This window comes from Podarcis tiliguerta, assembly GCF_965153285.1.
Source record: "Podarcis tiliguerta genome assembly, chromosome: 1".
Classification (NCBI taxonomy): domain Eukaryota; kingdom Metazoa; phylum Chordata; class Lepidosauria; order Squamata; family Lacertidae; genus Podarcis; species Podarcis tiliguerta.
The window spans coordinates 67984081-68010025 of record NC_139534.1 but is presented as its reverse complement, the minus strand read 5'-3'; the positions used below and the strand labels follow the sequence as shown (position 1 = coordinate 68010025).

Here is a 25945-nt window from a genome sequence, read left to right as displayed (position 1 = left end):
CAACTCCAGGAAGTCTCTCAGACTTCTCAGTGAGTGGACATTTAAGGATATGCGTGTGGGGCACAGGAGGGAGGTGGAACTATGGTTTTGGGGGAACAAGCACAAGAGCGGTTGTTCCTCTGTGGCATTATTGATAACCTACTGTTGGTTATCTACAACTTTGCAGGGAACAGCAACGAGGTACCGGAGGACAGAAGCGTGGGCATCATGCAGCCCACCATGGCCCTTATGTCAGCTTGCTACTAACAGGTGTAGTGGAGGACACTGTCCCATTGACAGGTGTTGAAGTAAGAGTCCACTGCCAATCCGGTTAGGTTCTGTATATCTTGTTCTTCACCTGCTTGGGACAGCTGCTGCCAATTGGGGCAAATAATGCTGAACTAGATGGACTACAGATTCAACTCCATAAGATGCATTACATTAAGCACTAATTAGAGAAAACGGAATTATGGTTTCCTTGTACTGTTTATCTCTTAGAGCAGGGGTCAGCAAACCTTTTCAGCAGGGGGCCGGTCCAATGTCCCTCAGACCTTGTGGGGGGCTGGACCATATTTTGGAAAAATATATATGAATGAATTCCTATGCCCCACAAATAACCCACAGAAGCATTTTAAATAAAAGGACACATAGTACTCTTGTAAAAACACCAGGTAGGCCCCACAAATAACCCAGAGATGCATTTTAAATAAAAGGACACATAGTACTCTTGTAAAAACAAGCTGATTCCCAGACCATCTGCGGGCTGGATTTAGAAGGCAATTCCTTGTTCCTGGAGGAGTTACTGGAGATGGGTTCAGGTCAGTGAAGAGTTTAAAAAAATAAAATGTAAGCTCATCCAGAAGTAATCTCCAAATGCTCCTGGTAATGTAAGTTGCTAAAAACAAAAACAAAACCCTGTTCTCATTGAAAATATTACGTAGGCAGCATCCACTGCACTGGGCTACATGGTGGCCCCGAGACAGGCTAGGACAGGGTGGAAGCTTTCTGGTTTTTGAATTGCCAAAGGTGGCCTCAGCTCAGTAACAAAATACAATGCAAGCTCATCTAGTTTCCAAATGCTTCCAGTAAGGGGTGCAAGAAGGTATAAAACAAAAACAAAAACAAAAAAACCTGTTCTAACTGAAAATATTCTGTAGGCAGCTTCTATCACACCATGGTGCATCCTGGGCCCCAAGACAGGCTAGGACACAGTGGAAGTTTTCTTGTTTCTGAATTGCTGGAGGTGGACATAGTTCAGTGAAGAGTTTAACAAAACACAATGTAAGTTCATCTAGTTGTCTTGCCATTTCCAACTGCTTCCAGTAAAGGAAGATGCAAGAACTTCCTGTTCTAACTGAACATATTCCTGCTTCCATCAGGAGGACCAGGCTAGGAAAGCCAGCTGATTCTACAGGTCACAAACCAGTGGTTAAAGCTGAGGGAAGTGAACTGTCCAGGTGAATTGACTGAAGGGTCCAGCTTTTAACAGCTAGGCCCCTCAGAAATGGTCTTATACCAGATCAGGCCATTTCCCCATCTGTCTATTTAACTGGCAGCAACTATCTCAAATGTGTCAAGCAAGCAGAAGTCCTGCCCATTGACTCTACCTGACGCTTTAAGCTGAAGAGGGAAGGTGCTGAACCCTGGGACTCTGTATGCAAAGCATAAACTCTGCCATTCAGCTATGGCCCCTGCCCTCACTTTGCTGGTTCAGCTGGTGTACCTGCAATAGAATAACATTCACAGAAATGAATCCCGGATGGATTTTTAAACTCTGCATAACAGTAAACAGAATAAGGGCTAGTTAGAGAGGACTGGGGTGGGATACAATTGCTTGCCAACCTGTTGCCCACTACTGTTCTATAGCTTCAACCTGCAGCCATACATGTAGGTAAAGTACCGAATGTGCCCGCACCTCTGGAAGATGACAAGATGCACACACAGTTAGCAAGGCAGCATGTGACTCTGGGGAGAATGAAGGTTGTAGAAGGCAAGAATGGGAACAGTGAGCTGGCATGTGATTACAAGAGCATTTGAACATGATCTGTCTCTGCCATTCAGGTTGTGCTGAGTGAGGATCTTCAAATATCCCTAATAAGTGTTAAAATGTTTAACTTCCTTAAACTTTCCTGCCCACTTCCAGACAATCTGAGTATATATCTGCTGGTCAACGTGATGTCTGTGACCATCTCCAGTTTAACTTGTATCTGGTTGTTATTTGAAATATGGGACCTATTGACCTCTTCCTCCTTTGCAACTCCCAAAGATGTAGGACAATCAGCCCATCTAAGCTCAGACTGGCAGCAACTCTCATTCATTCGTTGGTCATTTATATACTATTTTTTGGCCCAAAGGCTTCCAAAGCAATGAACAGGTTGAAAACAAAAGGAAATACGATAAAACCACATTAAATACAAAAGCAAAAGTGCAAAAAAATCAGTAAAAACATGTATATATGTATGTGTGATATTTATATTATATTATATTATATTATATTAGCCTGGGTCTTTCCCAGTCCTACCTGAAGATGCCAGGGATTGAATTTGGGACCTTCTGCATGCAAATCAGATGCTCTTCCACTAAGCTAAGGTCCTTCCCCACAACAGCTTGTGCCATACAATTCAAACTTCATAGGAACTGAAAGTGGCCAGTTGAGGACAAGTGGAATGGAATTCAAGCCATTACTGGAATTCTAATTTGAGACGACTCTAGAGAAGAACTTAACAGCTCTTTGCTTGTCCTCTTGGGCCTGACGCTTGACAGGAAATGAGCTTGAAAGGTTCAGAGGCAGGTCACAGAGCTCGTATCCCTGCCAGCTGCTCAGATGACCCTAGCAGTGTGTTTTGAGAAACCTGATACACTTGCTTATTATTAAAGCCTTTTTTCCTTGGAGAAGTCACGTCTAACACTGGGTTCTACCAGACACATGGCTAGCCTATTACATCCTCCCCCTCCCCCCCACATTCTTCTCAAGTGACACTTGTTATATGACCTAAGACTAGAACAACGTGAAAAATCCCGTGTTGCAACGCAAGGTTGAATGTGCAAGGATCATCTTGTTTACAGGAATGCTCCCGCCTTGTTTGCCTTGCAGCATTTGCTGTGCCAATCCTTCAGACCACCTCCCCTGAGGAACCAAAACCAGAGCTGGAAATTCCTGATGTCTGAGATCCTGAATTCTGGAAGGCACAATTAAGCAGGGAAATAGTGTCCAAGGCGGAGCTGATGAAATGTTGAAGGTACAAATTTGAGTGGACACAGTACTTTGTATTCCAGTTCACTATTTAAAAGTGTCCTCCATACTTATGCTCCGTTCTAAACAGGTGATTTTGCTGGCAGTGGTATTTCTTAGAAGCAGGAAACATATCAAATCAGATTGCCTTATGCAGATTCTTTTTTTCCTTTTGGCAAGGATGCCTAATAAATATTGCTGCACACAGTACTTTCCCCCGCTAGAAAATAGGTGCTGGTACACACCAAAAAGTTGCTACAGTAGGTGCCACACTTTTTAGCAACAAAAAGAGGTGCCAGTACTGAGAACCCTTGAGTACCCCTGACAGGAAAGCACTGGTTGCACGCTACCCTAATATCAAGTGTGATGGGGTTCAGTTTCCTTGGAATGAGGGTCAGCGGACTGTGGTGGCTTTATGATGTATTGTTTATTTACAGATATATACAACCTGACCCTATGATGGAAGAGCTCACAGGATCAATGCCCCAATAAGGTTTTGCATCTCCCATAGCCACAGCCTTGGATTCAAGCAGACATAAAGCATGCCTCTCACTCTCAATCTTCTGCCGGCTCCTAGCCCAGCTGTCTCACACAACTGCATTATCCTTCTAACTACCAGCCAGGTGAAGGACAGGGCACACCCATTTGCCCTCTGACACAGCTACTTCCTTTGTTACCCTAACGGCCCATACTTAGGGGCCATTAACTTATCAAGAAACTTGCCTGGCTCATTCAACAATGCAATCTCAGAACCCTATGTTCTTAAATTAAGGTTGTATGTGCACCAGCACGTGTCCCACTAGAACAAGGGGAATATTATAAGAGCAGCCCTGTATGATTAGGCCAAAGCTCCACCTAGTTCAGCATCCTGTTTCCAACAGTGGACAGCTCTGCCTTCAACAAGCACCCAAGCAAGAAGACATGAAAGTGACAGCCCTCCCCAATTGCTTCCTCCTCCCCAGATTGATATTCAGAGACATACTTGGTTTGGCCATCACCACTGATAGTCATAGCTCTCCTCCCCCTGAATTTGTTTGCATGCACAGGTAATATCTCTGCAATGTTCACCCACTGGATATGAGAATATTTCTGCCCCCCACAATGTGCAACTAGAGCTACAGAAGCAGCACAGAATCAGAGTGTATAGACAGTGCCAGAAACATGCCATGGATTTATTTTAACTACATATTTAAATATTATTTTGCTGATTTTATTTTTCTTTGTTAGATTTGTTCATTTTCCTACCCTTTCCAGTTTAGCCCTTGGCTTTTCATGAGGTGCCAAAGCATTGTACATGAAGATTAAGTTGCACATATATGACTCTGTATTCATGTTGTTGTTCTTTAATTTCTTCCAACTCATGGCTGTCTTGTAGGGACCCCAGCTTACCTTGCAGATGCCTCCAGATCCCTCAAAGGCCCCAGCACATTATTCAGCATTCATATGAATCTTTTGCACACCTCTAGTGTTTTTCCTCTGAGGGTAAGAGTTGTGTTTGTTGATTTACACTTATATAATTATCAATTGCTGTTTGTGTGTTACTTCCAAAAAACCAAATAAGCTTTTAAAGAAAGAAATAATTTAAGCTTGTTGAAATGTTCATACGCTGAATTCAACCAAAGTGTAACTTATTATTGTTTTAACCAGCAAAGTAACCCTTATCTGCTTTTTTTTGTCCCTGTAGAATACAGCAAATATGTCGTTTTATATAAACTACAGCAAATGGCTGGTAGAGACTGCTCACTGGTCATTAAAAAGAAGGAAGAAAAAGCAGAGGAATCATTGCCAGTTTGGCAGCGGGGAATGCAGAGAGAGCCCCTGCAGGCATTATGCATTTCCCTGGTAGAAGAACCGCCAGTGGCTCCCAAATTGTGAATCCACACACTAATTCTGTGACCTTCCCACCCAGTGATGAAAGCAGCAACAGTGACACTGACTCACAGTAGTTGTGTGATTAAGCCACGGCCTGTGGAGAAGAGGGCCAGAGTCATATGCTTTTATAGTGAGCTATGGTGTGTGTTCCTGATGCAAATACATTAGATGCTCCAGTTCAGATTTTACTAATGATAGGGCATAGCTTTCATAGTTCTGGGGGATTTTCTTCTTCAGGTTAACATGGGGTGGAGGGTATTTCTAGACTAGGGAGAGAACCACAGACCTTGATGCTGAATATGGCCCCTCTATCTGGCTCGTGGGACCCGGTGCACCAGTCCTGCTTTGCACTTTCCTTGAGTGTTTTTGCCTGTCTGGCATGTGTTCTTGAACAGTGATGATGTCTCTTACTTGCTTGGATGTAGATATCTGCCTGTGTGTGCTTGTACACACATTGCACAAAGGTAAGAGTCACATCCATTGTCCCACTCATTTTTTCCTCTAGCCCCAACCACTACTGGCACACAGCCCAGAAGGTACCCCCATGAGGTACCATAAGCTTCCGCCCCTGTTCTAGAACAAAGATCCAAAAAATCCTAAAGAATGATATGAACTAATGCCAGTGTACTGGAAGAAGCAAAGATCACCAGTGTCCAAGCAATGATTCTTCAACATCAACTTCATGGGACTGGTCATGTTGTGCAGATGGCTGATTATCATCTTCCAAAGCAGCTACTCTATTTCGAACTTAAAAATGGAAAGCGTAATGCTGGTGGTCAACAAAAGAGATTTAAAGACTCTCTCAAGGCAAATCTTTTAAAAATGTAATATAAACACCAACAATTGGAAAACACTGGCATGCGAGCTCTCCAATTGGAGAACAGCCTGTACCAAAGTTGATCATGGACTTTGAAGATGCTCAAATTCAGGACGAAAGGGAGAAACGTGCTAAGAAGAAGGCACGTTTGGTAAACCCTCAGCGCGATCAACTCCCACCCGAAAACCTACATCCCCACTGTGGAAAGACGTGTGGATCCAGAACTGGCCTCCACAGTCACTTATAGACTCACTGTTAAAACCATGTTCCTGGAAGACAATCTTACTCAGCTACGAGTGATGGTCAAAGAAGAAGAAGAGGATTATTAGAAGTTTTAACATTAAACAGACATCTCTTAATAACAATAAAAAGCCAGAGAAATGTTGATTTGGGAGAGTCTCTAAAATTCCCTCACAGATGTTCTTCAAATCCTGGTCTCTCAGCCTCCACAGGCACACAACTAAGGGAATATAAAACACTGTGCTTCAGGATTTCAAGCCAGTATTAAACTATTCTTAAAATCCTTATTTGGAGTCTTGTTTGCCAAATCTAACACCTCATGGCGGTTGCATTCCTCTGCAGCTGACCCAGGCACTGAAACCTGTGGAATTTTGTCAGAGCCTTGGAGTAAATGACGATGCATCTTTGCCATGGCATTGCCACAAATATATGTCTATTAAAATTTTTTACTGAGATTAGCATAGGGTAGACGTAAGAGTCCTTTCAGGCAGGGGTTTATTGTGGAATTGTTGCTCCTCATGCCCACAAGTTTCTTCTTGTTGCTGTTTTTGCAGTGTCCACATGACATCATCATCAAAATACTGGCCCCTTACTGCTGCAAAAATATGGTAGGTAAAAATAACTCTTTACACAAATCTGCAACCACTGCTGGTGTGGAAACACATTTGCACAAGAGAATAGCAAGGAATATAATGACTGGGAAAAATGAGATGTGTAGAAATGTGCATACAGAAAAACTGCATCTGAATGAGCCAATTGTGATGGATGGTTTCCATCTGGAAGCTCCCTTAGTATAGGCAGAAGTCTGAAGAGTGACTTCATGGGGAAAGTGCTCACTTTGTAAGGTCAATATATCAAACTGGGAAATATCCAAGGGAAATATCCATGAAAGCGTAAGTATTGATGTGGAGAGCTACATCTTAACTAAATGTAGCAACCACTGGACACTCATCTATTTTCATCTTTCATTATATGAGTCCATTCCACAGCCCCTGCAGAAGAGATTCTGTTGGATAAAGCATAATACCATAGCCAGTGAGGTGGTGTTAACAGAAGCCAAAATTGTCATTCATTGTATCAATAATTTTAGTTCTCTTGCACAGTCTTGTGGAGAGAGAGAGAGAGCACATTTTGCATGGGGATTCTGATTCTAGCCGCCACGCAAGTTGGTGGAACATGCATAAGCCTATTACACCCTCATTCTGCCCTCTTCTGGGTCCTAAAGGCCCCGCGCATCAGCAGTCACACATCAATTGGATGTGCACAAAATGGTCACCATCTGTATATATGGTGGTCAGCAAAGATGGAAATAGTTATGAGCACAGCCAGAAAAGAAATGGAAGTATTGAGGAAGCGGGCATGGAAAGGGAGTATCATAAAGGGGCAAATGATCTGCCCACCCAAAAGCCACTGAAACAAGTCATCTATGACCCTGAGCAGTTTGGAACCTGACCTACCCCCAGTTTATTGGATTATCCCCATATCAGGTAAACCCAAATTTACAAAGCAAAAAACATTGAGATTGTGTTGTTGGAGTTAACTCCATGCAGACTAAACAAATAAACTGGGGATGCAGACAACTGCAAACACCATAAAATCCCATGTAGACAAGCCCATGGTTAGGTGAGCCTCAATTTCTCTTGGGTTCTCTGCAAAGGCACGTGGCTCTCCATTTCATTAATTAAATGGTTAATCAGAATCACCAGCTTCTTGACCAGTGACACCCCACCCTGGGCCAGCCTCTTATTTTGAAGGTTGGGCTGTCCTGCAATGCTACTTGAACTAGTCTCTCATAATCACAAGTAGCATTCTGCATCTGGTGCAATCCACCCTAGAAAGGGCACTTTTCAGGTCAGGAAAAGAATGGAGCACAGAAGGTGGGTCTGGCTTTGTGGTAGAATCAGCTCCACAGGGAAGCTGCCCTTTTTTAAAGTCACATTTGAATAGAAGAACGATATGTAGCAAGGAAACAGGACCTGGAATAAATAAGCACAAAGCACATTTCCTAGAAAAATGTGTTTAAGTACAGGTTGTAATCTTACGTGTGGTCTGACCTTTAAAGTTAGAGCACCCATGGTGGATGAAGAAAATAATCTAACTGACCAAGGAAGAGTACAATAATTGCACAATAAATTACCTATATGTTAGGAAGGATTCTTCCTAAGAGGACAAGCTGCCCCAATCCCACAAGGAATGAAAAAAGCTTAGGTTATGTTGTTTCTTCTTGCCAAAGCAACAAAAGGAGCTAAACAAAAATGCAAACTATTTTAATTGATCCCGCCTGGCTCCCTGGGGGATGATGTGTTCCTCGGCTTGCAGACAACAGAACCAAGGAAGTTGTCCCATATTCATCTGCCGATTGTCTACTCAGAAACGTGGAATGCACTGAGCACTAGCAAAAATGAGATCAGAGATTGGCTTGGAAGCATCTGAAGACAAATGCCTGCAAACTGGAGTCTCATACAGTAGTGCAGAGGCCAGGGAATCTCATTTTACTGTGGATTAGCTCTTTAAATCAATTGCTTTTCTTTTTCTTTATGAAGTGTTAGCTATGTGTATGTCATTGTGCACGCATTAGAAAAACCAGAAGAAAACTAATGCACACGAGGGCTCCCAAGATGATGGAAGGAGGCCAAAGGAACAGGAACGAAGAAAATAACAATTATTATTTCCAAGTATTTGCACATGCTCAAAGATGAATACTTTTACACCAAGTTAGAGCAGCTGTAATGGACATTATAGAACGGGCTGCACAACCAGTGATCCAAGCATGGATTGCGAGGTGTTTAGCAACCCCCACTTCCATGTTTGCAGTCCTAGGCAGGCAGCAAAAAGCAGAAAGTTTATCACGCCTCTTGTCTGCCACAACCTATGCAAGTCTATTCTATAGAGCAGGGGTGGCTTTCCAGATGTTGTTGAATTCCAGCTTCCATCATCCCTGACTATTAGCCATGCTGGCTGGAGCTAATGGGAGTTGGAGTGCAATCACTTTTAATTATTTATATAGTTAAATACAATAATCAAGTACTAGGCTGTTAAAAATACTAGTGCTTAACAGAAAGATGTAGTTCAATAAAACTGTATACAGTTAATTATTATTAATAAGTACCCTCCTATCCTATACAATGGAAGATGCACTCTTCCACTGTCTCCTGAGACAGGACGGGTGCCAATTACGGTAACTTTTCCTATACATATTCCAATAGTTAAACAGCCTCACTCTGTCTAATAGTAGGACCAATGCTGCCAACAAAGTCCAGCCTTTATTTGCAGAAAATGATCTAACTGGGAATTAGCATCCTCAAACATTTTGCAAACCTGTAATAAGGGATTGGTCCCTACTAAAGACTGGAAAGCCAAACTCAAGCAAAGCTTGAAACACAGAGGAAGTGAGAAAGGAAGCTTGTGGATATTTGTTTCTTCTCCCTCTCCCTCCACCCCACTAAAGCCAAGAAATAAAGAGAACTAGCTTTAGCCAGGTTGTGTTACTGAGGGCTCGCCCAGACTTCTTTTCATGCCACATCTCTAAGCACAGGTCTGCGGAAAACCCTCATTGCCGTTTGTTCCATTTCAGTGTTAAGGAGCAGGTTTTCACACGGGAAATGCCAGGAAGGAGCTCTCGGACATGGCACTTTAAAGTGCAGGTCTGTGCCTAGAAAGTGGGGCAAAAGGTACATGTGGATGAGCCCTGGATCACCACACTCCCTGCACATACACACACACACACACACACACACACACACAGAGAGAGAGAGAGAGAGAGAGAGAGAGAGAGAGAGAGAGATTATAGTGCCTCTGAGTGTTTTCTCCTAATCAGAGTGTTCACACCCCCTATTCCTTGAGTCCTGAGGAGTCAATTCATAGTAACCAGCAAAGTTAAGATGGTAATTCCCTACCTCAGATGCTTCAGAGATTATTGGAATGGCATCTTGTTCCTCATGTTGCTGCTTGAGGCCAATGAGCAATATAAAAGCCAGACAGGATTTCTGTGAAACTTAACTGCAAAATGTGGACTCCTGTCCAATCAGCAGACACACTGTCTTCCCCAGGAGTAGATAACAGGAGTACTCACTCTTTTCTGCTGGGTCTTCCTTCCCCAAGAGCAGGTAACAGGAGCAATATAATCACATGAAGAGCAGAATAACTCACTGTCCACCAGCAGTAGAAGGGAATGATTCCTTACATCCTGCTAGGGACTGACTGATGCTTAACCATGGCCGATAAGTGCTCTTTTCATGCCCGCATATGTGATCACTGTACATAGCATGGCTGATGGCCAGGGAGTGGACATCACTGGGTCCCATTGTACATGCATGCATTGGAAAATGTCTCCAATTTATGGTATGTTCATGCACTTGCTGAAAGTGCATTTTCCCACTCTCTTCTTTGGGCGAGGAACTGCTTTCTTCCCAGGTGTGCAGCTTGATGCTCACTGAATAAGGGACCAGAAGTAGCATTTCTGAACATGAATAGCCTGCATTGTGGAGAAAACAGCCACACATGCAACATGGCTCTAAATGCGTTCATTTAGAAGCATATTCAGGATTTAAGCCTGTGGATTGAGTAGACCAAGACATTTTGTCTGTACAGCAGCTGGCACATTGGTGTGTTAAATAAACATTAAGTAGTTATAACTGTGTTCCCTTCATCTGCTTGGAATCCAGAATATTTTTTTCTATGGCTCTAGAACTGGGGGAGATGTTGCTTTCTGCATTCATTTCACACATGGAAGTTTTTTGTTCTCCAGCCTGAGCCTTGTTTTAAGCAGTTAATCATAATCATTTTTTCCTGTTTTGTTTGTTTAGCTACAGGATGTTTAAGATTCCTCTCTTCTTTTGCCCTTTCTGCAGCTGCTCTTATTGTTTTGCCTGTGTCTCTGCTGTCTTGCGGTAGCTTTCTAGGCATTTCACAACAGGATGAAGATCACCGCCCCCCCAATAAAGATTTTTGTTGTTTAGTTGTTTAGTCATGTCCAACTCTTTGTGACCCCATGGACCAGAGCACGCCAGGCACTCCTGTCTTCCACTGCCTCCCACAGCTTGGTCAGACTCACATTGGTAGCTTCAAGAACACTGTCCAACCATCTCGTCCTCTGTTGTCCCCTTCTCCTTGTGCCCTCCATCTTTCCCAACATCAGGGTCTTTTCCAGGGAGTCTTCTCTTCTCATGAGGTGGCCAAAGTATTGGAGCCTCAGCTTCAGGATCTGTCCTTCCAGTGAGCACTCAGGGCTGATTTCCTTAAGAATGGATAGCTTTGATCTTCTTGCAGGCCATGGGACTCTTAAGAGTCTCCTCCAACACCATAATTCAAAAGCATCAATTCTTCGGCGATCAGCCTTCTTTATGGTCCAGCTTTCACTTCCATACATCACTACTGGGAAAACCATAGCTTTAACTATGTGGACCTTTGTTGCCAAGGTGATGTCTCTGCTTTTTAAGATGCTGTCTAGGTTTGTCATTGCTTTTCTCCCAAGAAGCAGGTGAAAATAAAGATTAGAAAATGGCAAAACAATGAGGGAGGAATCACAATAAACTAGATTCATTTCTGAGATTGGAAGTCCTCTCTTCACTCTTCCTTTTTTTTAAAATTGGGTTTTATAAACAAGAATAATGTTATACAAACAAGTTTACCAAGTTTTCTCATGTCATTTGTATGTCAGAAAGACAGCATAATAAATGTGGGAAAATATCTACATCATATGTTTTATTATTAGTGGCCAGTGCATAAGCTCTTGGTTTATGGTCCAGCAGCTCTATAAGGCTACCTATCAAAGTGTTAAGCTGAACCATTTCCTTGAGAAATAACTAAGCACAAAACTGGACGTTCAGCAAAGACCCAGATTCAGGAACTCAATTGCTACAAACAGTCTAAAGAAATAGAAGGGGAGGATATACTTTGGGGAGGGGGGAGCAGAAAGTGTGTCCGGCTCTGTTTCCCCCACCTTTGCTTTACAGGATATGTTTCAGATGTCACAGACAGATCAGTTTCAGGCAATTGACGAATAACCAGTCATCTCTCAACCAAATGTGGTCTGGACCAACTAGCCAATTGGCCTTTCCTGGAATGAAAAAACAACAATGCTCTCTCTTTTTTTGCCAGGGTCGGGAGAGAGATGCAGACCTTTGGCAGCATAAAAAATGTACCCTGCTCTGCCTCCTTCCATACATGTTTTTTTCCACCTGATAGCAGATAGTAAAATGGTACTGAAGCCTTTTTGTGTTGAAGCTGTGCAAACACATACACATGTGCTACAAAAAACAAACAAATGAGCACAGCAACCAGAGTGCCATCAGAAAACAGCATGGAGGATGAATTTGAAACAAGCATAGCAAATCTTCTTTGTCTTATATTTTAGATTGTTCCAGTGCTATTTTTCTAACACCTCCCTTTTTCTCTTATAATGGCAATGGTGCCCACCTGAGAAGTGCCAGAAACGAGTTCCAGCGAGTCCCTGCTGGAAAAAAGCCCTGGATTAATTCATGAAACAAGTAAATGTAATTATGCATCGGTAAGAGACCATGTAAAAGGTCCTTTCTGACCAAAAGGTGGCAGTGTTGCTCTCCCCTCTAACTCTAGGCAGGGGGAATGTCAAAATATCACTATCTAGTTATATAAATATACTTTTTAGACATACAATAAGGGTATTATGACTTTTTCAAGCAATCAGCATTATACTTTTTTAAATCTGAGCACGATTTGAATTCAGAAGTGGCAGTAGGAAAATATCCTAGTCAACACATACAAGCCACTATGCAATTTATCATTTACTGTCTGCTGCTATTTGCCAACTCCCCTAAAACCGGCTTTTGCGGGGGGTGATATTTATGTATTTATGGAATTTGTTGTGTGGCACTCTGCAAGAGAATAGCTTACTGAAGAATGATTCAGTTGAAACAATACTTTCTCTAATTAGGAAGTAAGAACATGTTGGCTTTTGCAGTAATTACTGTGCATTCTTTATCAATTATTCCTTGGAAAATCAGATTGCGACCACTGTACCCTGAAACAATATTTGCAAAGTAGGATGAATCAGGGTGTTGAATCATGAGCTAAAACATCTCTTGTATGATCTAAAACATCTCTTGGATAAATCACAAGACTTGCTCAAGGTGCCAAAAACAACAGAAATGGCATCATGACATTTACAAAAATGAGAAAGCCCTGATTTCCAAACACCTAATCCTACGCAAACTTCCTAAAGTTAGCAAGGCAAAGTTCAACAGAGAAGTAGGGCTCATTTCACCCCCCTGTCAAATGCTGAAGGTTACAGTTTCACACAATCCCAAACCAGTTTTGGCCTTTCCTTCTAATCCAGAATTATTTCCACCTAGAATGTTTCCCCTTTCATTTGTATAGTCTTGGTTGCCTCCCTTTAAGCCTTAGTTTCCTGTTTAGTAGCTGCCTACCATGCAAAAGCAGCAGAGAATCTGGAAGCAGCAATCCCTGTGCTCACTTAGTGCCACGTGAATGGATGCTTTGAATATATCCACATGGCTTTTCAAGACATGTCTCTGTGTTATGCCAACATGCACCAGCCTCTGAAATAGTGCATATGATATGCCATATGATGGCTGAGCACACACAGGGTCCTCCTATGCCACTCTGCCCCTGAGCTCCCCCACAACCCCCCATGCAGGTTCTCATAGCTGAGCCAAGATAAGCCGCTTGATTTTCCAAAGATGGCTGACCTCTCATCAACACAACACATCAGCCATCTTCATCCCTCGGCATAGGAATGATTTTTACTACATCACCTTATCTGGAAAAGTTTTGCATTACTTGCGTCTCTGCTGGCTCCCCCCCCCCCCAAAAAAAAACCCCAAAACAAAACTGTACTGCTTCTGGGCTCTTCCTAGAAGTTTGAGAGCTTTTCTATACATACATTATGCAGAAAGAAAGGGTACGATTCTCAGCTCCATCACCATACTGCAGGTAAGGAGGTCATGTTTTCTACAATAAACAAGGGAGTGGTTTGTTGCAGAACTTTAGATCCTGTGCTATATGGAAGAAGTGTGTGTGATTGTTTGAACGTGTTTGCAAGGGTGAAAATTAGAAAACATGTCATCCACCTTCAGCCTGAAGTTGTACTGGCCATATTTGTACCTCCTTCTTCCGTGTAATGTGTAGTAGACCAGATGTGTGGCTCTCTTAGGTGCCAGAGGTTCTTTCAGTTTGTAGACTCTGTGCTTGTTGCTTAATTCATAGCACGTTTTATCCACCGCTGACACCATGTCACTTTAAATAGTCTGGCTTTTTTAGACGTTTTATTTCTACTGCCTCTGCCTCTATAAACATGATTGTTTCCTCCTGATGAAATCAAGTGCCTCTCAGACAGGAAGTGTTCCCATTCCACTATGGGTTCATTGTGACCTCTCTTTGCAGCCTATTTTCCAAGTCATCAAAACAACTTTAAAAGATGCATTTGAAACAAGTTTCTTTTAAACTTTTCCCAAAGCACAGTTCTCTGTAAAATCCGCATGTGGGTATCCTGACAGTTGGTGACTGTGGTGGGCTGATGCACACAACCCGTTCACCCAATAGAAAAGAATGCTGACCTCCCCCCCCCCCTTCCCAAAATAGTCAAAATGTAATGTTATTAATTGGCCTTAAATCTAGCTATATATACACTCTGAAAGAGATACGGTAATACCCCTGCTGAATCATTATTGTATTTATGAGGATGAGGAACCGAACCCTTGGCTTAGCTCCTTTGTGTGCCAATGCAGAATTTTTATATACAAGGCCAGTAGTAATAAATACGTTATTATTTTTCAAAAAAAAACAACTCTGTAATAATACAGCTGTTAGGGAAGGTGACACAATGATGATGTTTGTGACATGGCCAATGTGTTTAGTAGCTGGAGTTTATATAGGAAAGGAGGAGTCACCTATCATCACATCATTTATCAGGCTGTTTATTGCCTTGGGTGACACATGTGCTTGTTTAGTTGGCGCTGGTGTGCAGCCTAGATTATTTCTTTGGCTCTGGCTCTAGAGCAGAAAAAGCAAAATGTCTCAATTTTCAAAATAAACATATGGAGTAACTAAGGCCCAGGTGTATGTGTTTACACACACCCATACATGTATGTGTTTATTTTAAGTCCTATTTCCTTTGTTTTATTGCTCTTCTTTATCTTTCTAATGTTCATAGGTGTTTACTACAGCAATGTACAGAGAGATGCACAGTTGCTGTTTTGATTGATTAGCTCTTTTGTGAGGGTTACCTTATCCCACACTTCCTTCAACTACAAGGTAATCTGGAATCAAGGGTGGCGCTGTGGTCTAAACCACTGAGTCCCTTGGGCTTGCTGATCTGAAGGTCGGCAGTCTGAATACGTGCGACGGGGTGAGCTTCTGTTGCTCTGTCCCAGCTTCTGCCAACCTAGCAGTTCAAAAGCACACCAGTGGAAGTAGACAAATAGGTACCCCTGCAGCGGGAAGGTAAATAGAGTTTCTGTGCGCTCTGGCTTCCGTCACGGTGTTCCGTTGCACCATAAGTGGTTTAGCCATGCCGGCAACATGACCTGGAAAGCTGTCTGTGGACGAACGCTGGCTCCCTCAGCTTGAAACGAGATGAGCACCATACCCCATAGATGCCTTTGCCTGGACTTAACCGTCCAGGGGTCATTTACCTTTACCTTTTACCTTACTTTTACCTAATCTGGAATCATAGAATTGTGGAGTTGGAAGGGAGCCCAAAGGACATCTAGTCCAACCCCATACAATGCAGGAATCACAGCTAAAGAATCCCAGAGAGGAGACCATCCAACCTCTGTTTAACCTTGCACCCACCCACATACACCTTCTACTATCAAACAGCTCTTACCACCAGAAAGCTCTTCCTAATGCTTAGTCAGAATCTCGTTTCTTGTTGGTTGAATCCATTGGTTCATTGTTGTTGTTGTTGTTTTGCTAAGGAGCAGCAAAAAATAATCTTGCCCCATCTTCCATGGGAAAGCCCTTAAGATATTTTAAGATGGCTATCATTTCACCTCTCAGTCTTCTCCAGACTAAACAAACCCAACTCCCTTAACCAGGAGCAACACATTTCCCCAGAACTGTCATATGGTTTTGTATGAAGGTAATAAATGCCACTTAAGAGTGCTGCTGTTTGAGTAATGGGCAATAAGAAATCTCTTCCACATTCATTTGCATAGGAAATAAAAGGATGCTATACCGTGTCAAACTTGTCTCTTCTGGAAGTTCCTTGTATAACTCTTCTATGATAGCTACCGTAAGTCTTTCTGCTAAGGCCACATCCCACACAGCATTAAACCAGAGCCATGGGTCTTTCTGATTGATTTTTCCATTGCTGGGCTATCACCAGGCATGCTGCAGTCAGGGGAAAAAACAACCCATTAATACTTAAAATCCTTAAGACAACTTGAGGTAACACTCAGTGTGAGGAGTGTTAATGCTGGATTAGGCTGCAGTGGTTGTTTAGTGGTAATAGAAATAGCCGTGAAAACATTGCTCCAAAATTTTTGTACAATAATACATTCCCACTATACATGCATATCACATCCAGGCTTCCCACAGCTTTTTCAACACAGAACTTTAGCTAGTCTTATTGGTGTCCAATAGCACTGAAAAAAATTGAATCAACTAAAAACAAATAAAATATGCTAGGTGACAGGTATAGTAATTAGCAATATATTTTGTTCCCCGACAGCAAACACATTTTCCCTGATTTACTAAACTGCAGAAAATGCTTTGATTTCCTTGGTTCTGTCTTTACCGGAACATCAGTAATCATAAATTTTCTTCTGTAAGGTACTAAATAGTGGAAAATCCTTACAATTCCTATGTAGCTGTCATTTTAAGTACACTCACTTGGGAGTCCCAAATGAACACAGCAGGGCTTACTTTTGAGGAAATCTGCATAGGATTGGGCCTTGCATTTTGTAGGTCCCTGGCAATTTTCACAGAGCATTTGTCACCTTTCCCTGAAATATATTTTGTCTGAAAGAATATGCTAAAAGGGTGGGGAACCTTTTTGGCCCAGTGTATGTCTCCACCCAAGGGACACGGGTGGCGCTGTGGTCTAAACCACAGAGCCTAGGACTTGCCGATCAGAAGGTCGGTGGTTCGAATCCCCGCGACGGGGTGAGCTCCAGTTCCTTGGTCCCTGCTCCTGCCAACCTAGCAGTTTGAAAGCACGTCAAAAGTGCAAGTAGATAAATAGGTACTGCTTCAGCAGGAAGGTAAATGGTGTTTCCGTGCGCTGGTCTGGTTCGCCAGAAGCGGCTTAGTCATGCTGCCCACATGACCCAAAAGCTGTACGCCGGCTCCCTCGGCTAATAAAGCGAGATGAGCGCCGCAACCCCAGAGTCGGTCATGACTGGACCTAATGGTCAGGGGTCCCTTTACCTTTACCTATGTCCCCACCCCTTATATTCAATACTGGAACTACATATCCTCTTGAAGTGAAAAATGGCATCCAGCTACTTGTGTGTCTGCAAGGCATGACCACAAATGGTGGGTGGGGCAGATTTGGGAAGTAACTCTACCCTGGATCATCTGTTCATAGCATTAAGGATTTTCAGTGAACAAATCTAGCTCTACCAAAAGCCAGATCTGAAGAGAGATTTTGTGTGCGTGTGTGTGTTTTCTAACCCAGAATCTTAGCGGAGAGGCAGAAACAACAGCAAAACATGTAGATTAGAAGATACTGCTGTCCTGACCCAGCAAGGGCAGAAGTTCAGACTCCCAGGATTTATACCAGGCCTGGCCAATTCAGAGGCTACACACTGCCTGCCAATTGCAGTGAGTGATCTTGCATACCCCTATTTCACTCTGCGCCTGAAGATGACTCTGAGGTCTGAGAGCACAGTCCCAGGAAGTTGTCACTACGCTATATCCCAGCCTCCAGCATGCTATGGAGTCTCACCCCAGAGTTCCCATGTTAGCTTCAGCAGTGAAGGAGCAGCAGTTTGACAGGAAGAAATTAAGCAGGCACTGCTTTTCCTGGCATGCACATAAATTGAGGGAGAAACCTTCACCTGCTTAATTTCTGTGTGTCAGGCTGCTGTTATAAAGGCATAGCTGCAGAGCCAGTAAAAAAAAGTTGGCAACCCCATATGGGATGAAAGGGGGAGGGTGAAATGCATAAGCCAAAGCCTGGGAGTGTCTGACAAAGGGTGCCTGAAATTAAACAGATCTGGGAAATTCCATCCCTTGACGTCCCACAAAGGGAAAAAATAAAAAATAAAAATAAAAATACAAAGATCATATCATAATTAAACTGGTAAAAGGGGAGCTAAGAGCAATTCTGCTGGAGTTTGCCACTTTAGTTGGTGTTTTTGCTACATATTAGGAGCACTTCCACGTTGGTGTTGTACTGCATTGTCTTCTGGAAAAATAATACAAAATGGAGCAGGGGTATTTGTGACATACTAAGTGGTATTGAGTTCAAGTTGCATCAAGCAATAGGAAACAACAATAGGAAAAGAACATTTTGGGGCTTTTCAGTTTACAGAATAAAAGGAGGTAAAACCAGGGCTTGATAGTAGTTTAACAAATAATTCATGGTGTGGGGAAAGTGGGTAGAAAACCATTTTTCTTCCTCTCTCATAATACTAGGAGTGGTAGTCAACTAAATTCTACTCAGAGCAGACCCATTTAAATCAATGAACCTAAATTCATGGTGGGGGATTCATGGTGAGTACCACCCTAGGACTCCAGACCTTGCAGCTGAAAGATTGAGAATGCTGCAGCTTAGTGGCAGAGCATCTGCTTTGCATGCAGATTTCCCCAGGTTCAGTCATCTGCAGGTATGACTGGGAGTGTCCCCTGCCTGAAACCCTGGACAGGCACAGCCGGTCAGTGCAGACAATACTGAGTTAGATAGACGGACCAATGGCCTGACTCAGTATAAGGCAGCTTAACATGTTCCTGATGTTGGAAGATTCAGGATACACGAAAGGAAGTACTTTCCCATCGAAGGACTCCACCAAGCACTATTTAAAATATTGGAAGAACATTACAAGCCCTTTCTCTATTCTTGGCCAGGAGAGTATGTGTGACTTTTATGATCCATATTAGTCATGAGCTTGAAACTTTGATTTGAAACTTTGCTCATTATCCAGATTCTAGAATAAAAACATATTTGGGCCCTAATCCAGAGGACTGCAGGAACAGTGGACAGCTTCATGGGTGCTCAGCGCATGTGGAGAAACAGTGCAGATCGCAGAGTGTCAAGATGCAAAGGGATCCCTGAAGCATAAACCACGGAGCAATGCAGCTCATCTCCGCTGGGTCTTGCCCCCATGAAGCAGTTGCCGAGACTGAAGATCCTCGCCTCCTCAGAGCTGCCTAGGTCCTCTCCTCTCCAGGGTTTTTTCTAAGCAGTCTGAGACTGCACCTGCACAAAGCTAACTTCGCAGACTCTTCATGCCTCTCCTGGTTCTAGGAGACCAAGGGACAGAGGAGCTTGTTGCAGCAGGAGAGGGAGGCACCCATGTCTCTTCCCCAGCTGAACTCATCTCTGCCTCTTAGTCTCCCTTTTCTCTTGCACCAGCCAGTGTAGTGTAGTGGTTAAGAGGAGTAGTCTCGTAATCTGGTGAACCGGGTTCGCGTCTCTGCTCCTCCACATGCAGCTGCTGGGTGACCTTGGGCCAGTCACACTTCTCTGAAGTCTCTCAGCCCCACTCACCTCACAGAGTGTTTGTTGTGGGGGAGGAAGGGAAAGGAGAATGTTAGCCGCTTTGAGACCCCTTAGGGATATCAAATCCAAACTCTTCTTCTTCTTCTTCTTGATTCTAGATTTCTCTCTGCCACAGACTCTCTGAGCTCACTAAATCCTGTTACCTCTTCAGCTTTTGACACCTCATCCTCCCAGTCTTCTTCCTCGTCTCCCTGTGACCACTCATCTTTCTCCCACCAACAATCCCTGGGCTCTGAGCCTTTGTCCAACCAGTCCATGGCTCCATACCCTTCTGAATCCCTCTAAGGAGCCCATCATGATGTTGATAAATCCTCCAGAGATTAGGGAAACCATATCTTTACAATTTATAGCCCTTTCTTTGTATGGATGTCATTGTGTTCATTTAATGTATATTACTGCAAACTCAATAAAAATAGATCTGTGCTTTGAGTTATAAGGTGCTGAACTGCTCCAAAATGGCATCCAGAAGACTGAATGGAGGAAGAGGTTGCAGTTCAAATCCTATATGAGATCTTACGGGGCAGTCACAATCATGAGTAACCAACTCATCACAATGAGTAACCCACAGTGTGCTAAAACACTGTCAACTAGCATTGCTAGTTGTGATGCGTTTTCAGTCTAAAAAATTATCTGAGGATTGTATGAGTTTAAACTTGAACTCCATGCTTCTATGCCCCCAAGAGCCACCAATAAGGCTTTTCTATCACTACATATAGTATTCTGCACTGCCCCATCCACCTCCAGTGAGAGAGCATGCCAAATACCGCAACATGCAAGTACTGCTTTATAAGCAATATTTGCTTTATTATACTGTATCTGCTTAACTTCTGGGAGAGTTACAACTGCTGGAGATGGTATAGAGCAGCCTCAGAGAGGTGAACACTGAAACATGGTATATCACTGCCATACCTTGAGAGATCCCATGACAAACGCACCCACTCCTTATATTAAAGGAGCCTGTGAAAGGCACCATACCCATCACAAGGCCATCTTAAGAAACAAGAGGCTCCTGGAGGTTTCCCCATTTTCTTTTCCTTCATTAAAAAAGTGTATGCATTGGGACAACCCAATACGGAGGAGAGCTGGAATTCGTTCTTGGCTTCGTCAGGGCTGAATGCTCAAGAGAGCAACTGCGAAGCATTCCCTGCTGTCAGGCCGAGTGTGCATATCGTCCAGAGCATTATTGGGGTCAGCAGAACTGCTCTCAGCATGAAAGAGGAAGCCTCCACGTGGCAGCATCTTGCGTCACTGCAGGGCCTGTTTGTCCAATTGCACATTCCAGTGTACGGCTGGCTGGTGGTGGTACACATAGGACTCTGGATTCTAATTAGTTTTACTGTGTTTATCATCAATAATTCCATGTCAAGCCATGATGACATCTGTTTTACAAAGCCAAACTACACACACACAATATAGCATATATTATAACTCATTCTACATTTTGGGACCTGTCAACAGTTTTGGAGGAAGAGTTTAGCAGTTTTACATCAAGGATAACAACTAAATGTTGGCGCCGACCCCCAAATAGATGCAATAGATGTTGTTGATTTTAACCAGATATTATATGTATCAGTTGGCCACAGTATTAGGAAGCGTCCTTGGCAGTTTATAGCAGCAAGACAATGACGCTAGTGGTAATCTGCCAAAAAACTATATTCTAGCTCTTCTTCTTATCTGGTAAATCAGTTAATGCTTTCAGCGTTTGCTTGTGATATTCAAGTTTATACTAGTTTGGTTACGTGCAAGCTCATCTACTTCATTCCACATGTGTTCTTGATCCCCATATGAAATGTACATCTGAACCAACAACCTTTTTATTGTGCTATGGCTACCAAAGCTACTCAGGAGGACTGGCATCAGGATTCAGCATTTTCAGGCACCTGCCAGGACTCCCAACCCAGCTGGAGGGTTGACTTGCAATGGCCTAGAACCCCTTGGTCCTCCTCTATGCGGTTGCTCCCTGTCACCCACATTCTTCAAGCAAGCAGAAAGAGGATGCCAATAACTCAAAGGGACCTCTGCATACCTTGTCCTCTTTGAGGGGTCCAGAGGTAAACAAATGGGCAGGGGCAAGAGCAGTGAGCTGGAGGAGGGCCTACTGAGTGCATCTTGTCCAAGTGCCCCCCCCCAAAAGGCCTGGAACCAAGCCCTGCCACTTTGACACTGTAGAGAAAAGGTGAGGAAACTGTGGCCCTCCAGATGTTGTTGGTCTCCAAACTCCCATCAATTTGAGCCAGCATGACCAAGGATCAAGAGTGATGGGGGCTGTACTCCAGCAAGATCTGAGGAGCCACAAGCTCCCCATCCCTGATGCAGAGCCTGTATCTTTCCCATGGTTCTGAAGGCCCTTCTGTCCAGAGACCCCCTCAAGGGGTTTCCTTAAGAACTGAGGGAAGGAAATGCAGCCCTCCTTTCTTCCACAACATACCTAACAAGGAAATCCAGCTGCTTCTACAAAAGAGCAGTAACAACTGCTGCTCCTTTCCCTCTTGTCCTTTGCTATCACTGCAGCCTGCCTTCATCTCACAGTGGAGCTTGGTCCCAGAAGGAGAAGTGAAGACAGGAGGAAGTGAAGCAGATACACCTACCTATGCTCCACCTCTGGGCCCAATCCCAATGGTGACATGGCAGCAGGTGGCAAGCAGATAGTGGCAGCCTACTACCATCTGGAAGGACCACAGGTCTGTGGAAGAACACATACTTTGTATAAGAAGAGGTCCCCAGGTCCAATCCCTAGCATGTTCAGATAGGACTGGGAAAGACCCCTGCCTAGAACCTTGGAGAGAAGCTGCCAGTCAGTGATGACAATCCTGAACTAGATGGACTAATGGTCTGGCTTTGTATAAGGCAATTTTCTATGTTCCATGACGGTGCCTGGGATCAGAGGCTAAGGTCAGGCAGCAGCACTTGGTCCTCCAGTGCCAAGACCCTAGTAGTATCCACATTCTCTGGGCATGAACCAAACTTGCAATGAAGTTGTGGGACCTTTGAGGGGCACCAGGCAATGTTGCCAGCCACATCTTACATGTGCTGAAATTTCAGCAGTAGCAAGTGGTGCCCTTTCTAATTCCAGAGTTCATTCTAGGCCAAGCATTAATAGCTAGATTCAGGTAGCAGTCAGCAGCTGCCCCTGTCAGTATCTGCTCTCCCCACAGTCCAGGTGCTTGCCCCTTCTGATCATTGATGCCGTGTCTGTGAATGAGCATCACCCAGCTGTTTTGCCACTGGGTTCACATTCCAGCCAAGAACGATTTCTATACTGAGACTGAGGCCACATTAACACCAGGCATCTAAAGCACTAAGCTACCACTTTAAACAGTCATGGTTTCTGCCAAAGAATTCTGGCAGCTGACGTATGTCAAGGGTGCTGATAGTTGTTAGGAGACCCCCATTCCTCTCCCAAAGCTACATTTCCCAGAGTGATTTAACAACTCAATTTAACTCTCTTCACAGGGAACTCTGGCAAATGTAGCCCTTTGAAGAAACTAGGGATCTAAATATCCTACCTTCCTAAAACATTTGGACTTTAAATAAATTAAGCAGCACCATTTTTCACCATTTGACAGAACATACATACATACATATATAATTTTATTTATATCCCACCTTCCCATAGTTCAAACCAGGCTCAAGACTGCTTATGACATGAAAAAATACATAACCACAACAAAATTAGTCATAAACAATAAATAAAACATAAAAATACACTATCAAACTCAACAATTTCCACATAAATCGCAACAAGATCTATAATAAAGATGCAAAAACCAACAGCAGCAGCTGCCCCACAAACAACACCCCAGCCCAATAGTCTGTTCAGCAGCCTCAGCTTTTGGAGCTGGAGTCAGGCAGGGCCCCACCCTCCCAGGCCATGCGGCGAAAGGCCTGCAAGGCAGAGATCAGGTCTTCCAGGACTCACAGACAATATATGGTCTCACAGCCAACACAAGTCATGAAGTAAACTAGTGGAGACCAGCAAACACAACAAAGGTATCTGTGGTGGAGGCAAGGTTGTGGTGAATAAAGGTGAAACGACTGCTCAACAAAGTGACCCTGCATCATTCACTAGAGCAGGGAGGAGGAACCTGTGGCGCCAGATGTTGTTGCACTCCAATTCCTAACACTGATCAGCCAGCATGGCCAAGGTCAGTTGTATGGAAGTTGTAGTCCAGCAAGCTTCCCGCCCCTGTCCTACAGACTGCCCAGCCCCTTTTCTCCAGGATCTGTTTTCTAGTGTAATGGCTATGGATGGGACATTGAAGCTCCTTGACACCCATTTGATTCACCCACCTTGAAGTGCTGCTTTCCAGTCTGATGCCAAGCAAACTCACTCATTCCGCTCTTTTGAACTCAACATTACTAGGCAGCTCAAGGCTCACATAAATGAGTTTTCATTGCTTAAGAACGGTTGTTGTAAGAAGAGAAGTTTAGGAATGCAAAGAACATTGTACCAGAGACTACCAGATGTGAAATACCGCCGCCCCCCTCCAAGCAGCATGTTTTCAAAACCTTAGATGTGATCTTGTGAGGGTATCTCCTGATTACCTTAATTCTAACTGCTGCGTTTTTCAGTCTCAGACTCATGCATTTTGAGAACACATGGTTGTCAACACCAAGGATTAGTATGTTGAAAGGAAACTTAGACCATGTCTTGAAATCATTCTGTTTCTCAGCCAGAATTCAATTTCCCCCTCCATTGTCTGTTTCTCTCTTGGAATTACCTCAAGCCACTTGTTTTGCATTATCCTGCATGATGTGCAATGTAAATAAAGAGCTTGTTTGTGACTACCAGAGAATTCCAAGATTCAGCCTTATCTTTCATTCCAGACGTTTATCCTTAGATGACTTTTCTCCTTTCCTCTCTGCACTTCAGCATGTGAGGAAGGATAGGGCAAAGACCGTCTTTACACTGACACAGCATTTAATCCTTATACACACTATCCCATTTAGGGTGAACTGTTTAACAACAGTGTGGTACAGTGGGAAAAAGAGGTAATTTTATTCTAGGCTGCATCAACATCATTTGTTGTTGTTGTTTAGTTGTTTAGTTGTGTCCGACTCTTCGTGACCCCATGGACCCCATGGACCAGGCACCCCTGTCTTCCACTGCCTCCCACAGTTTGGTCAAACTCATGTTTGTAGCTTCGAGAACACTGTCTAACCATCTCGTCCTCTGTCATCTCCATCTCCTTGTGCCTTCAATCTTTCCCAACATCATGAGGTGGCCAAAGTACTGGAGCCTCAGCTTCACGATCTGTCCTTCCAGTGAGCACTCAGGGCTGATTTCCTTAAGAATGGATAGGTTGGATCTTCTTGCAGTCCACGGGACTCTCAAGAGTCTCCTCCAACACCATAATTCAAAAACATCAATTCTTCGGCGATCAGCCTTCTTTATGGTCCAGCTCTCACTTCCATACATCACTACTGGGAAAACCATAGCTTTAACTATACGGACCTTTGTCAGCAATGTGATGTCTCTACTTTTTTTAAGATGCTGTCTAGGTTTGTCATTGCTTTTCTCCCAAGAAGCAGACGTCTTTTAATTTCGTGACTACTGTCACCATCTGCAGTGATCATGGAACCCAAGAAAGTAAAATTTCCCACTGCCTCCATTTCTTCCCCTTCTATTTGCCAGGAGGTTTTGGGACCCGTGTTCATCATCTTAGTTTTTTTGGTGTTGAGCTTCAGACCATATTTTGTGCTCTCCTCTTTCACCCTCATTAAAAGGTTCTTTAATTCCTCCTCACTTTCCGCCAACAAGGTTGTGTCATTTGCATATCTGAAGTTGTTGATATTTCTTCCGGCAATCTTAATTCCGGTTTGGGATTCATCCAGTACAGCCTTTTGCACGATGAATTCTGCATATAAGTTAAATAAGCAGGGAGACAATATACAGCCTTGTCGTACTCCTTTCCCAATTTTGAACCAATCAGTTGTTCCATATCCAGTTCTAACTGTAGCTTCTTGTCCCACATAGAGATTTCTCAGGAGACATTACAGGGGGTTAGATGACTCTCAAGGTCCCTTGCAACTCTACGATGAATGTATGATCGAAAGTTTAAGTAGGGAATCCATTTTCTTGCAGTTAATTATTTTCATTTTGGCCTTTAATTCTGTGGTTTAGTACTTTACAATATCT

At 43.4% G+C, this 25945-nt stretch overlaps 2 long non-coding RNA genes across 5 annotated transcripts in view; one reads left to right on the top strand and one right to left on the bottom strand.

Moving 5' to 3' along the window:
* LOC310665349 overlaps nt 1-25945 on the bottom strand; it is a 55825-nt gene that overhangs the window by 24163 nt on the left and 5717 nt on the right. For all 3 annotated transcript variants that reach the window (XR_014505421.1, XR_014505422.1, XR_014505423.1), the window contains exon 3: nt 16318-16472. This is a non-coding gene — a long non-coding RNA (uncharacterized lncRNA). The remainder of the gene's footprint in view (nt 1-16317; nt 16473-25945) is intronic.
* LOC310665765 lies at nt 2505-11070 on the top strand. 2 transcript variants are annotated; one of them, XR_014505644.1, is made up of 5 exons: nt 2505-3218; nt 3649-3834; nt 4587-4693; nt 6695-6748; nt 10991-11070. It is a non-coding gene; the product is annotated as an uncharacterized lncRNA (long non-coding RNA). The 2 variants fall into 2 exon arrangements; XR_014505643.1 differs by lacking the exon at nt 3649-3834.